The sequence below is a fragment of the Anas platyrhynchos genome, chromosome 17, assembly GCF_047663525.1.
Source record: "Anas platyrhynchos isolate ZD024472 breed Pekin duck chromosome 17, IASCAAS_PekinDuck_T2T, whole genome shotgun sequence".
Taxonomy (NCBI): Eukaryota; Metazoa; Chordata; class Aves; order Anseriformes; family Anatidae; genus Anas; species Anas platyrhynchos.
In genome coordinates, this window is record NC_092603.1 from 2,770,001 (window position 1) to 2,785,000 (window position 15,000).

Below are 15,000 nucleotides of genomic sequence, written 5' to 3' on the forward strand. Positions count from 1 at the left end.
GTGAGCAATTGCATTGTGCATCACTTGTTTGTACATACTATTACTTTCGTATTATCACCATTGTATCATTATTATTATTATTGTTATTATTATTTTGTTATTATTATTTTCCTGTCTTATTAAACTGTCTTTATCTCAACTCACGGGCTTCACTCCCCATTTCTCTCCCCCGTCCCAGAGAGGGAGGGGGGAGGGTGAGCGAACGGCTGCGTGGTGTTTAGCTGCCGGCCGGGTTAAACCACGACAGGTGGGCAGAGAGAAGGGGCTTTTGTTGTGTCCACCTGACAATGATAGCAGGGGGCTATCATTTCATGCCAAAGTAAATGAAGCTTGCCTTCCAGACTTCTTACTCTCATCACTGGCCGCCCTCTAGCAGTGGCCGTGATGGCTAGACCGACGGCCGTGACGGCGGGGTAGACCTGATGGCTCCACGAGGCGGGAGGGGGCGGGGGGGGGGGGGGGGGGAGAGCGGGGAGGAGGAGGGAGAAGTAGACCTGGTGGCTCCACGAGGAGGGAGGGGGCGGGGGGAGACAGCGGGGAGGAGGAGGGAGAAGTAGACCTGGTGGCTCCACGAGGAGGGAGGGGGCGGGGGGAGCGGGGAGGAGGAGGGAGAAGTAGACCTGGTGGCTCCACGAGGAGGGAGGGGGCGGGGGGAGACAGCGGGGAGGAGGAGGGAGAAGTAGACCTGGTGGCTCCACGAGGAGGGAGGGGGCGGGGGGAGACAGCGGGGAGGAGGAGGGAGAAGTAGACCTGGTGGCTCCACGAGGAGGGAGGGGGAAGGGGGGGGGGTGGGGGGGGGGGAGACAGCGGGGAGGAGGAGGGAGAAGTAGACCTGGTGGCTCCACGAGGAGGGAGGGGGCGGGGGGAGAGAGCGGACCCCGGCTGCTTCGGGCCGCCGCTCGCTCTGACGTCAGAGGTTCTTCCTCGGCCGCGAGAGGCTCGCCACCTGTGCCACTCAGTGCGGCTGACTGCCTGGCCGCTTTGCTTTAGCTGCTTTGGAAAATAAATGCTGTTATCTTTATGTTTGTTATTAGTTTGTTCCGTTGCCTGTTTTCTGCTGTAGCTTTAGGAATCCTGTCATTCCTTACCGTCTTTCAAAACCTCCCCCCCCCCTCCACTCCTCAGCTCCCCCTCCTCCTCCCCCCCCTCCCCCCCCCGCCTCCTCAGGCAAATGGCAGTTGAGCTCAGGTGGCGGCTCCCCAGTCAGCAGGGGTACTGGAATAGACTTGGCTGGGTGGCCGACCCCCACACCCCCACCTGCCAGCTGCGAAGGGACGGTTGGCGGGCTGTGGGGAGGCCGAATGAGGTGACCCAGCGTTCCCGAGTGTGTAAACACATCAACAGAGCAAAAAAGCAAAGCAGAGTAGGAACAGCAAAGCAGAGCAAAGAAAAGGATTCGGTGCCGGGAATACAAACCAAAACCCCCCAAAAATAGGCAGTTCTAAGGAAAGCATGTCGAAGCAGGTGCAGGAAAAGCAAAGCGGGGAAGAGCAACGAAAAGTAAAGCAAGGAAAAGTAAAGCAAAGCAAAACGAACCAAAATCATTGGGAATCGTGTAATGTCACTTATCGTCCTAAAAAACCTCACCCAACCCCATCCCCAGACGAACAGCAGCAGCGGGACCCACCTGGCGGCTCGCCGAACAGCGGGGGATGAGGAATAGACCGTGCTGGGTGGGTGGCCAGGCTTCCTGTCCCCACCCTCCAGCTCCCAGGGGACAGTCGTCGGGCTGCGGGGAGGCCACGGTGTGCGCCTGAGGGTTTATGCCTTCATCAATACACCGATCGACTCATCGCCCAAATCGGTGCGACGGTCTGCAAAAGAAGCCTACCTAGCACGGCAAAGCAGAGCTGAGCAATGCAACGGAAAGCGGAGCGAGACAAAGCATAGCCCTGCCAGGGAAAAGAAAAAGGCAAAAGGAAAAGCAAAGCCAAGAAGGGCCGGGAAAAGCAAAACGAAGCAGGGCAAGAAAAACCAAAGCAGAAGAGGTCCAGGAAAAGAAAAGTGGTGTCACGAATACAAACTAAAGCAAAACAAAGCGAGGTAGGGCCAGCAAAAGCAAAACAAAGAAGGGTGAGGAAAAAAAAAAAAAAAAAAAACTAAGCTAAGGATTTCCTGGGGGGTGGGGGAAAGAAAAGCGGTGTCCTGAATACAACGTAAAGCAAAACAAAGCAAGGCAGGGCCAGCAAAAGCAAAACAAAGAAAGGCGAGAAAAACCAAAGCAAAAGAGGTCCAGGAAAAGAAAAGCGGTGTCTTGAATACAACGTAAAGCAAAACAAAGCAAGGCAGGGCCAGCAAAAGCAAAACAAAGAAGGGCGAGAGAAACCAAAGCAAAGGAGGTCCAGGGAAAGAAAAACGGTGTCACGAATACAAAGTCAAGCAAAACGAAACAAAGCGAGGCCAGAAAAAGCAAAGCATGGTGAGGAACAGAAAAACCAAAGTAAAAGAGGGCCAGGAAAAGCGAAGCAGTGCCACGAATACAAAGCAAAGCAAAGCAACGCAGGGCCAGGGAAAGCAAAGCAAAGCAAAACGGTGCTGCCAAAACAAAATGCGTAGTTAACTTAGCGTCAGTCGAAATCGCTGGGTTATGGGGAGCTGGGCGTTTGAGAAGGCCAGGGTGTGGCAGCGGCCCCCGGTTGCCTCGGGCCGCCTCTCGCTCTGACATCAGAGGCTCCTGCTCGGCCGTGAACGGCTCCCCACCTGTGCCACTCAGTTTGGCTGGCTGCCTGGCTGGTTTGCTTTAGCTGCTTATCATTATATAAATTGTTATTGTCATTATTATTATTATTATTATTATTATATACTACTAAAAAGCTATTAGAAATAAAAGTATTAAATAGTAATAGAAATAAGTATCATTAAAACGTAATAAAAATAGTAGTAGTAGTAGTAATAATAATAGTATTTTCTCCATCTGTTTCCCCCTTTAGTTTTAGGAATCGAGTAGTTATTTATTGTTGTTCTCAACCCACACCCCTCCCCAGACGAATAGCAACAGAGCCCACCTGGTGGCTCTCCGGACAACGGTGGGCAACAAAATAGACCTGGCCCGGTAGCCAGATCCCTGTCCCTGCCCGCCAGCTCCGAGGGGACAGCTGTCGGGCTGCAGGCCGGCTAACTTTTCTATGTGTTCATAAACAAGTTTCATGAACTTGTTTATGCATTCATAAAGACGGCAAAGCTAAGGAAAGGAGCACGGGGAAAAACAAAGCGGTGCCAGGAAAGGGAAAGCCAAGGAAAGAAAGCAGTTTGAGTCAAAGCAAAGCACAGCAAGGCTAAGAAAGGTACAGAAGAGCAGAGAAGGTAAAGCAAAGCACTGACAGGAACACGAAGCAAAGAAATAAAAAATAAAGCATGACCGCACAAGTAAAAACGTAGCAGGCCCAGGAAAGAAAAAGCAAAGCAAAGCAAAGCAAAGCAAAGCAAAGCAAAGCAAAGTAGCACAAGGAAAAACACAGCATTTCCAGGAGAGAAAAAGCAAAGCAATCTGAGGTAAGAACAGCAGAGAAAAGGAGGTATGGAAAAGCAAAACTGTGCCAGGAAGAGCAAAGCAAAGCGGAGCAAGGCAGAACAAAGAGAAGCAAAGCGAACGTAGCGAGCTGGCGGCCAGCCCTCCTTTGGGTTCCAAGTGTCTGTGGGGGGGAGACCGGAGGGCCCTCATGTTGTGTACAGGTGGCAGCCAGACTTGGACAGTGGCTGTACCCTGATCGCCCTCTCCCCAGCCTCCTTCACATCTCCTGGTCCACCGTGACGGTGGGCAAGAACCATGTCTTGCCTTAGCTAGTTTTATATATTTCTATGTATTTTGTTGTTGTTGTTGTTGTTGTTGTTGTTGTTCTTGTTGTTCTTGTTGTTGTTGTTGTTTGTTGTTGTTGAGGATTTCTTCCACCGTAGTTGTGGGAATCATGTAGTTACTTACTGTCGTTGAGAACCTCAGACACACAACGAGCAGTGGGGCCCACCTGGCAGCTCGCCGCATGGCTGGGGACAAAGAATGGACCATGTCGGCTGGCCAGGCCTGCTGCCCACACGTGCCAGTTCCGAGTGGACAGTCGCTGGACTGCGGGGAGGCCAAGTTCTGTTTCCGATGGTTTATGCGTTCATAAATTTACCAATCGACTCGGCAGCAAAATCAGTGAGACAGTCTCCAAAGGAAGCCTAGCACAGCACAGGAGAGGAAGGCAATGCGGATGAAAGCTGAGCAAGACAAGGAAAAGCCCTGCTAGGCATAGGGAAAAGCAGTGACCACCAGCGCCTGGAAAAGCAAAGCACGGCCTGTAAAAACACATCAGATAGGTCCAACATGAAAACAAATCATGCAAGGAACATGAAATAAATAAATTAATTAATAAATAAATTAATAAATAAATTAATTAATTAATTAAAAAAAAAGGAAAACGAATAAAAGATGAAAGGCAAAGCAAAGCAGAGCAAAGCAAAGCTAAACAAAGAAAAACATGGCCTGATAAAGCAAACGAAAGCAAGGCCAGGGAAGGCAAAGCAGAGCTAAGGAAAGTAGCAAAAGGGAAAGCAAAGCGTAAGCAGGAAAGACAAAGCAAACAAATGAAAGCAAAGCAGTTTGAGGCAAGGCAAAACACAGCATGGGTAGGAAAGGCCGAGCAGTGCCAGGTCTATAAACCAAAGCTAAACCAAGGAAAGCATGGCCTGATAAAGCAACCGGAAGCATGGCCAGGGAAGGGAAAGCTGAGCAAGTCAAAGCAGAGCAAAGGAAAGTAGCACAAGGAAATGCAAAGTATTTCCAGGAGAGAAAGAGCAAAACACTCTGAGGCAAAGCAGGGGCAAGAACAGCAGAGGAAAGGAGGGATGGGAAAGCAAAACTGTGCCAGGAAGAGCAAAGCAAAGCGGAGCAAGGCAAAACAAAGAGAAGCAAAGCAAACGTAGCGAGCTGGCGGCTAGCCCAGTAAAACCAGTGGGACTGTCTCCAAAAGAATCCTAGCACAGCACAGGACAGCAGAGCAATGCGGATAAAAGCTGAGCAAGGCAGAGTAAAACCCTGCTAAGAAAAAGACCTAGCGGCATAAAGAAAAGCAGTAACAACCAAGGTCTGGAAAAGCAAAGCACGGCCTGTAAAAACACATCAGATAGGTCCAAAATGAAACCAAAAGAATGCAATGAACATTTAAAGAAAAAAAAAAATAATAATAATAATTAAAAAAAAAATAGATGCAAAGCATGTCCAGAAAAGGCAAAACATAGCAAGGCAAAGCAGAGCAGAGAGAAGCTAAACAAAGGCAAGCATGGCCCCATAAAGCAAAACAAAGCAAGGTCGGGGAAGGCAAAGCAGAGCTAAGGAAAGTAGCACAATGAAAAATAAACCATAACGAGGGAAGAAAAAACAAAGCAGTCTGACGCAAATCCAAGCAAAGCCACGGCAAGAACAGCAGAGGAAAGGAGGGATGGGAAAGCAAAACTGTGCCAGGAAGAGCAAAGCAAAGCGGAGCAAGGACAAAACAAAGAGAAGCAAAGCGAACGTAGCGAGCTGGCGGCCAGCCCTCCTTTGGGTTCCAAGTGTCTGTGGGGGGGAGACCGGAGGGCTCCATGTTGTGTACAGGTGGCAGCCAGACTTGGACAGTGGCTGTACCCTGATCGCCCGCTCCTCAGCCTTCTTCACAGCTCCTAGTCCACTGTGACACCCGGCAAGGGCCATGTCTTGCTTTAGCTGGTTTTATATCTATATACATTTTTTTGTTGTTTGTTGTGGATTTCTACCACCGTAGTTGTGGGAATCACGTAGTTACTTATTCTCGTTGAAATTCTCACTGAACACTATCACCACACGAGTAGCAGTTAGGGGTCCCCTGACGGCTCGCCGCATGGCTGGGGACACAGAATGGAGCATGTCGGCTGGCCAGGCCTGCTGCACCCAGCCTCCAGTTCCGAGGGGACAGTCGCTGGACTGCGGGGAGGCCAAGTTCTGTGTCTGATGGTTTATGCGTTCATAAATTTACCAATCGACTCGGCAGCAAAATCAGTGAGACAGTCCCCAAAGGAAGCCTAGCACAGCACAGGAGAGCAGAGCAATGCGGATGAAAGCTGAGCAAGACAAAGCAAAGCCCTGCTAGGGAAAAGACCTAGCGGCATAGGGAAAAGCAATGACATCCAGCGCCTGGAAAAGCAAAGCACGGCCAGAGAAAACACAAGAAAAAGATATAAAAGGAAAACAGAAAGCATGGAATTGAACATCAGATAAAAAAAAAAAAAAAAAAATGCAAAGCATGACCAGGAAAGGCATAGCAAAGCAGAACAAAGTAGAGGAAAGCAAAGCTAAACAAAGGAAAGCATGGCCCTATTGAAAAAAAAAAAAAAAAAAAAAAAGCAAGGCCAGGGAGGGCAAAGCTGAGCAAAGGAAAGTAGCACCAGGAAAAGCAAAGCATAACCAGGAAAGAGAAAGAAGTGAAAATAAATAAATAAATAAATAAATAACGAACAAAAACAAACAAACAAACAAAACAAAAAAAACAGCAATAAAAACCACAACAAAGCGAAAAAGTTGGAGGTAAGGCAAATCAGAGCTGGGTTAAGAGAAGCTAAGCAGAGCAGAGAAGGAAAAGCAAAGCAATGCCAGGAATACAAAGCAAGGCAAAGCAAAGCATGGCCAGGCAAGGCAAAGCAGAACAAAAGAAAGTAGCAAAAGGAACAGCAAAGCAGTGCCAGGAACACAAAGTAAAGCAAAACAAAGGCAAGCATGGCCTGAAAATAGAAGTGAGAGCAGGAGCAGGTGAGGCAAAAGAGAGCAAGGCAAAGGTAAAAAAAGGAAAGCATGGCCCCATAAAGCAAAACAAAGCACGGCCAGGGAAGGCAAAGCTGAGCAAAGGAAAGTAGCACCAGGAAAAGCAAAGCATAACCAGGGAAGACAAAGCAAACAAAGCAAAGCAAAGCAGTTTGAGGCAAGGCAAAGCACAGCATGGGTAGGAAAGGCAGAGCAGTGCCAGGTCTATAACCCAAAGCTAAACCAAGGAAAGCAAGGCCAGGGAAGGCAAAGCAAAGCTAAGGAAAGTAGCAAAAGGGAAAGCAAAGCGTAAGCAGGAAAGACAAAGCAAACAAATGAAAGCAAAGCAGTTTGAGGCAAGGCAAAGCACAGCATGGGTAGGAAAGGCCGAGCAGTGCCAGGTCTATAAACCAAAGCTAAACCAAGGAAAGCATGGCCTGATAAAGCAACCGGAAGCATGGCCAGGGAAGGGAAAGCTGAGCAAGTCAAAGCAGAGCAAAGGAAAGTAGCACAAGGAAATGCAAAGTATTTCCAGGAGAGAAAGAGCAAAACACTCTGAGGCAAAGCAGGGGCAAGAACAGCAGAGGAAAGGAGGGATGGGAAAGCAAAACTGTGCCAGGAAGAGCAAAGCAAAGCGGAGCAAGGCAAAACAAAGAGAAGCAAAGCGAACGTAGCGAGCTGGCGGCCAGCACTCCTTTGGGTTCCAAGTGTCTGTGGGGGGCAGACCGGAGGGCCCTCATGTTGTGTGCAGGTGGCAGCCAGACTTGGACAGTGGCTGTACCCTGATCGCCCTCTCCCCAGCCTCCTTCACATCTCCTGGTGCACCGTGACGGTGGGCAAGAACCATGTCTTGCCTTAGCTGGTTTTATATATCTCTATCTATTTTGTTGTTGTTGTTGTTGTTGTTGTGGATTTCTTCCACCGTAGTTGTGGGAATCATGTCGTTACTTACTGTCTTTAAGAACCTCAGACACACAACGAGCAGTGGGGCCCACCTGGCAGCTCGCCGCATGGCTGGGGACAAAGAATGGACCATGTCGGCTGGCCAGGCCTGCTGCCCACACGCGCCAGTTCTGAGGGGACAGTGGCTGGGCTGCGGGGAGGCCAAGTTCTGTTTCTGACGGTTTATGCGTTCATAAATTTACCAATCGACTCAGCAGCAAAATCAGCGAGACAGTCCCCAAAGGAAGCCTAGCACAGCACAGGAGAGCAGAGCAATGCGGATGAAAGCTGAGCAAGACAAAGCAGAGCCCTGCTAGGGAAAAGACCTAGCGGCATAGGTGTAGTGGGTTTACATGGCAAGGTTTTGGTAGCAGGGGGCCATAGGGGTGGTTTCTGTGAGAAAGATCTAGAAGCCGCCCCATATTTGGGAAGGGCCCCATTGTTTTCCAGATCTGAGCCAATAAGCGATGTTGTTTTGCGCCTCTGTGAGATCATATTTAAGACAGGGAAAAATTGCTGCGCCACAGCAGCCGGGAGAGTCAAGGGAGTGAGAAACAGCCTTGCAGGTGCCAAGGTCAGTGTAGAAGGAGGGGGAGAGGTGCTCCAGGCGCCGGAGCAGAAGTCCCCTGCGGCCTGTGGTGAGGACCGTGGTGAAGCAGGATGTCCCCCTGCAGCCCATGGAGTACCACGGTGGAGCAGGGTTCCAACGCTGCAGCCCGTGGAGGAGACCACGGTGGAGCAGGTGGCCCTGCACCGATGGAGGCTGCCGCCTGTGGAAGACCCCTGCCGGAGCAGATTCCGGGCCGGACCTGTAGCCCGTGGAGAGGAGACCACGCAGGAGCAGGTGATCTGGCAGGAGCTGCTGCCCGTAGGGGAGCCGGGTTGGAGCAGTTTTCTCCTGAGGGATGGACCCCGTGGTACGGACCCATATCTGGAGCAGTTCTGGAAGAGCTGCTGCCTGTGGGAAGCCCACGCCGGATCAGTTCGTCAAGGACTGCATCCCGTGGGTGGGACCCCACAGCACAGGGGACGAGAGTGACCAAGAAGGAGCGGCAGAGAAGAAGTGCTGTAGACTGACCATAACCCCCATTCCCCCGTTCCCCTGCGCCGCTCGGGGGGAGGAGGTGGAAGAGGGTGGATGGGGGGGGAGGTGCTTTTGGTTTCTTTCCTTTGTTTCTCACTTCTCTAGCTTGTTAGTAATGAGCAATAAATCTTACTATCTGTCTTCTTATGCTGAGTCTGTTTTGCCCGTTACACTAATTATTGCGTGATTTTCTCGTCCTTATCCCAATCCTTGAGCCCCTTTCACAGATTTTCTCCCCATTCCTCTTTGAGGAGGGGGAGTGAGAGAGCGGCTGTGGTGGAGCTCGGCTGCCCACTCGAGCGGAACCACGACAATAGGGAAAAGCAATGACATCCAGCGCCTGGAAAAGCAAAGCACGGCCAGAGAAAACACAAGAAAAAGACATAAAAGGAAAACAGAAAGCATGGAATTGAACATCAAATAAAAATAAAAAAAAAATGCAAAGCATGACCAGGAAAGGCATAGCAAAGCAGAACAAAGTAGAGGAAAGCAAAGCTAAACAAAGGAAAGCATGGACCTATAAAAAAAAAAAAAAAAAAAAAAAAAAAAAGCAAGGCCAGGGAGGGCAAAGCTCAGCAAAGGAAAGTAGCACCAGGAAAAGCAAAGCATAACCAGGAAAGAGAAAGAAGTGAAAATAAATAAATAAATAAATAAATAACGAACAAAAACAAACAAACAAACAAAACAAAAAAAACAGCAATAAAAACCACAACAAAGTGAAAAAGTTGGAGGTAAGGCAAATCAGAGCTGGGTTAAGAGAAGCTAAGCAGAGCAGAGAAGGAAAAGCAAAGCAATGCCAGGAATACAAAGCAAGGCAAAGCAAAGCATGGCCAGGCAAGGCAAAGCAGAACAAAAGAAAGTAGCAAAAGGAACAGCAAAGCAGTGCCAGGAATACAAAGTAAAGCAAAACAAAGGCAAGCATGGCCTGAAAATAGAAGTGAGAGCAGGAGCAGGTGAGGCAAAAGAGAGCAAGGCAAAGGTAAAAAAAGGAAAGCATGGCCCCATAAAGCAAAACAAAGCACGGCCAGGGAAGGCAAAGCTGAGCAAGTCAAAGCAGAGCAAAGGAATGTAGCACAAGGAAAAGCAAAACATTTTCAGGAAAGAAAAAGCAAAGCAATCTGAGGCAAAGCCGGGGCAAGAACAGCAGAGGAAAGGAGGTATGGGAAAGCAAAACTGTGCCAGGAAGAGCAAAGCAAAGCAGAGCAAGGCAATACAAAGAGAAGCAAAGCGAACGTAGCGAGCTGGCGGCCAGCCCTCCTTTGGATTCCAGGTGGCTGTGGGGGGGAGACCGGAGGGCCTCCATTTTGTGTACAGGTGGCAGCCAGACTTGGACAGTGGCTGTACCCTGATCGCCCTCTCCCCAGCCTCCTTCACAGCTCCTAGTCCACCGTGACGTTTTATATATCTCTATCTGTTTTGTTGTTGTTGTTGTTGTTGTTGTTGTTGTTGTTGTTGTTGTTGTTGTTGTTGTGGATTTCTTCCACCGTAGTTGTGGGAATCATGTAGTTACTTACTGTCGTCGAGAACCTCAGACACACAACTAGCAGTGGGGCCCACCTGGCAGCTCGCCGCATGGCTGGGGACAAAGAATGGACCATGTCGGCTGGCCAGGCCTGCTGCCCACACGTGCCAGTTCCGAGTGGACAGTCACTGGACTGCGGGGAGGCCAAGTTCTGTTTCCGATGGTTTATGTGTTCATAAATTTACCAACCGACTCGGCAGCAAAATCAGTGAGACAGTCTCCAAAGGAAGCCTAGCACAGCACAGGAGAGGAAGGCAATGCGGATGAAAGCTGAGCAAGAAAATGAAAAGCCCTGCTAGGCATAGGGAAAAACAGTGACCACCAGTGCCTGGAAAAGCAAAGCACGGCCTGTAAAAACACATCAGATAGGTCCAAAACGAAAACAAATCATGCAAGGAACATGAAATAAATAAATAAATAATTTCTTTATTTAAGTAATTAATTAAAAAAAAAGAAAAACGAATAAAAGATGAAAGGCAAAGCAAAGCAGAGCAAAGCAAAGCTAAACAAAGGAAAACATGGCCTGATAAAGCAAACGAAAGGAAGGCCAGGGAAGGCAAAGCAGAGCTAAGGAAAGTAGCACCAGGTAAAGCAAAGCAGTGCCAGGAAAGAGAAAGAAGTGAAAATAAATAAAAAAAAAAAGAAAAAATGAACAAACAAGCAAACAAACAAAAAAACACCTTTAAAATAAACACAACAAAGCGAAAAAGTTGGAGGTGAGGCAAATCAGAGCTGGGTTAAGAGAAGCTAAGCAGAGCAGAGAAGGAAAAGCAAAGCAATGCCAGGAATACAAAGCAAGGCAAAGGAAAGCATGGCCAGGCAAGGCAAAGCAGAACAAAAGAAAGTAGCAAAAGGAACAGCAAAGCAGTGCCAGGAATACAAAGTAAAGCAAAACAAAGGCAAGCATGGCCTGAAAATGGAAAGGAGAGCAGGAGCAGGTGAGGCAAAAGAGAGCAAGGCAAAGGTAAAAAAAGGAAAGCATGGCCCCATAAAGCAAAACAAAGCACGGCCAGGGAAGGCAAAGCTGAGCAAAGGAAAGTAGCACCAGGAAAAGCAAAGCAGTGCCAGGAAAGAGAAAGAAGTGGAAATAAATAAATAAATAAATAATGAACAAAAAAAAAAAAAAAAAAAAAAAAAAAAAAACAGAAATATAAACCACAACAAAGCGAAAAAGTTCGAGGTAAGGCAAATCAGAGCTGGGTTAAGAGAAGCTAAGCAGAGCAGAGAAGGAAAAGCAAAGCAATGCCAGAAATATAAAGCAAAGCAAAGCAAAACAAAGGTAAGCATGTCCTGAAAATAGAAGTGAGAGCAGGAGCAGGTGAGGCAAAAGAGAGCAAGGCAAAGGTAAAAAAAGGAAAGCATGGCCCCATAAAGCAAAACAAAGCACGGCCAGGGAAGGCAAAGCTGAGCAAAGGAAAGTAGCACCAGGAAAAGCAAAGCATAACCAGGAAAGAGAAAGAAGTGAAAATAAATAAATAAATAAATAAATAACGAACAAAAACAAACAAACAAACAAAACAAAAAAAACAGCAATAAAAACCACAACAAAGCGAAAAAGTTGGAGGTAAGGCAAATCAGAGCTGGGTTAAGAGAAGCTAAGCAGAGCAGAGAAGGAAAAGCAAAGCAATGCCAGGAATACAAAGCAAGGCAAAGCAAAGCATGGCCAGGCAAGGCAAAGCAGAACAAAAGAAAGTAGCAAAAGGAACAGCAAAGCAGTGCCAGGAACACAAAGTAAAGCAAAACAAAGGCAAGCATGGCCTGAAAATAGAAGTGAGAGCAGGAGCAGGTGAGGCAAAAGAGAGCAAGGCAAAGGTAAAAAAAGGAAAGCATGGCCCCATAAAGCAAAACAAAGCACGGCCAGGGAAGGCAAAGCTGAGCAAGTCAAAGCAGAGCAAAGGAATGTAGCACAAGGAAAAGCAAAACATTTTCAGGAAAGAAAAAGCAAAGCAATCTGAGGCAAAGCCGGGGCAAGAACAGCAGAGGAAAGGAGGTATGGGAAAGCAAAACTGTGCCAGGAAGAGCAAAGCAAAGCAGAGCAAGGCAATACAAAGAGAAGCAAAGCGAACGTAGCGAGCTGGCGGCCAGCCCTCCTTTGGATTCCAGGTGGCTGTGGGGGGGAGACCGGAGGGCCTCCATTTTGTGTACAGGTGGCAGCCAGACTTGGACAGTGGCTGTACCCTGATCGCCCTCTCCCCAGCCTCCTTCACAGCTCCTAGTCCACCGTGACGTTTTATATATCTCTATCTGTTTTGTTGTTGTTGTTGTTGTTGTTGTTGTTGTTGTTGTTGTTGTTGTTGTTGTTGTTGTTGTGGATTTCTTCCACCGTAGTTGTGGGAATCATGTAGTTACTTACTGTCGTCGAGAACCTCAGACACACAACTAGCAGTGGGGCCCACCTGGCAGCTCGCCGCATGGCTGGGGACAAAGAATGGACCATGTCGGCTGGCCAGGCCTGCTGCCCACACGTGCCAGTTCCGAGTGGACAGTCACTGGACTGCGGGGAGGCCAAGTTCTGTTTCCGATGGTTTATGTGTTCATAAATTTACCAACCGACTCGGCAGCAAAATCAGTGAGACAGTCTCCAAAGGAAGCCTAGCACAGCACAGGAGAGGAAGGCAATGCGGATGAAAGCTGAGCAAGAAAATGAAAAGCCCTGCTAGGCATAGGGAAAAACAGTGACCACCAGTGCCTGGAAAAGCAAAGCACGGCCTGTAAAAACACATCAGATAGGTCCAAAACGAAAACAAATCATGCAAGGAACATGAAATAAATAAATAAATAATTTCTTTATTTAAGTAATTAATTAAAAAAAAAGAAAAACGAATAAAAGATGAAAGGCAAAGCAAAGCAGAGCAAAGCAAAGCTAAACAAAGGAAAACATGGCCTGATAAAGCAAACGAAAGGAAGGCCAGGGAAGGCAAAGCAGAGCTAAGGAAAGTAGCACCAGGTAAAGCAAAGCAGTGCCAGGAAAGAGAAAGAAGTGAAAATAAATAAAAAAAAAAAGAAAAAATGAACAAACAAGCAAACAAACAAAAAAACACCTTTAAAATAAACACAACAAAGCGAAAAAGTTGGAGGTGAGGCAAATCAGAGCTGGGTTAAGAGAAGCTAAGCAGAGCAGAGAAGGAAAAGCAAAGCAATGCCAGGAATACAAAGCAAGGCAAAGCAAAGCATGGCCAGGCAAGGCAAAGCAGAACAAAAGAAAGTAGCAAAAGGAACAGCAAAGCAGTGCCAGGAATACAAAGTAAAGCAAAACAAAGGCAAGCATGGCCTGAAAATGGAAAGGAGAGCAGGAGCAGGTGAGGCAAAAGAGAGCAAGGCAAAGGTAAAAAAAGGAAAGCATGGCCCCATAAAGCAAAACAAAGCACGGCCAGGGAAGGCAAAGCTGAGCAAAGGAAAGTAGCACCAGGAAAAGCAAAGCAGTGCCAGGAAAGAGAAAGAAGTGGAAATAAATAAATAAATAAATAATGAACAAAAAAAAAAAAAAAAAAAAAAAAAAAAAAACAGAAATATAAACCACAACAAAGCGAAAAAGTTCGAGGTAAGGCAAATCAGAGCTGGGTTAAGAGAAGCTAAGCAGAGCAGAGAAGGAAAAGCAAAGCAATGCCAGAAATATAAAGCAAAGCAAAGCAAAACAAAGGTAAGCATGTCCTGAAAATAGAAGTGAGAGCAGGAGCAGGTGAGGCAAAAGAGAGCAAGGCAAAGGTAAAAAAAGGAAAGCATGGCCCCATAAAGCAAAACAAAGCACGGCCAGGGAAGGCAAAGCTGAGCAAAGGAAAGTAGCACCAGGAAAAGCAAAGCATAACCAGGGAAGACAAAGCAAACAAAGCAAAGCAAAGCAGTTTGAGGCAAGGCAAAGCACAGCAGGGGTAGGAAAAGGAAAGCAGTGCCAGGTCTATAACCCAAAGCTAAACCAAGGAAAGCATGGCCAGGGAAGGGAAAGCCGAGCAAGTCAAAGCAGAGCAAGGGAACGTAGCACAAGGAAAAGCAAAGCATTTTCAGGAAAGAAAAAGCAAAGCAATCTGAGGCAAAGCCTGGGCAAGAACAGCAGAGGAAAGGAGGTATGGGAAAGCAAAACTGTGCCAGGAAGAGCAAAGCAAAGCGGAGCAAGGCAAAACAAAGGGAAGCAAAGCGAACGTAGCGAGCTGGCGGCCAGCCCTCCTTTGGGTTCCAAGTGTCTGTGGGGGGCAGACCGGAGGGCCCTCATGTTGTGTGCAGGTGGCAGCCAGACTTGGACAGTGGCTGTACCCTGATCGCCCTCTCCCCAGCCTCCTTCACATCTCCTGGTGCACCGTGACGGTGGGCAAGAACCATGTCTTGCCTTAGCTGGTTGTTGTTGTTGTTGTTGTGGATTTCTTCCACCGTAGTTGTGGGAATCATGTCGTTACTTACTGTCTTTAAGAACCTCAGACACACAACGAGCAGTGGGACCCACCTGGCAGCTCGCCGCATGGCTGGGGACAAAGAATGGACCATGTCGGCTGGCCAGGCCTGCTGCCCACACGCGCCAGTTCTGAGGGGACAGTGGCTGGGCTGCGGGGAGGCCAAGTTCTGTGTCTGACGGTTTATGCGTTCATAAATTTACCAATCGACTCAGCAGCAAAATCATCGAGACAGTCTCCAAAGGAAGCCTAGCACAGCACAGGAGAGCAGAGCAATGCGGATGAAAGCTGAGCAAGACAAAGCAGAGCCCTGCTAGGGAAACGACGGCGGGGTTGGTTC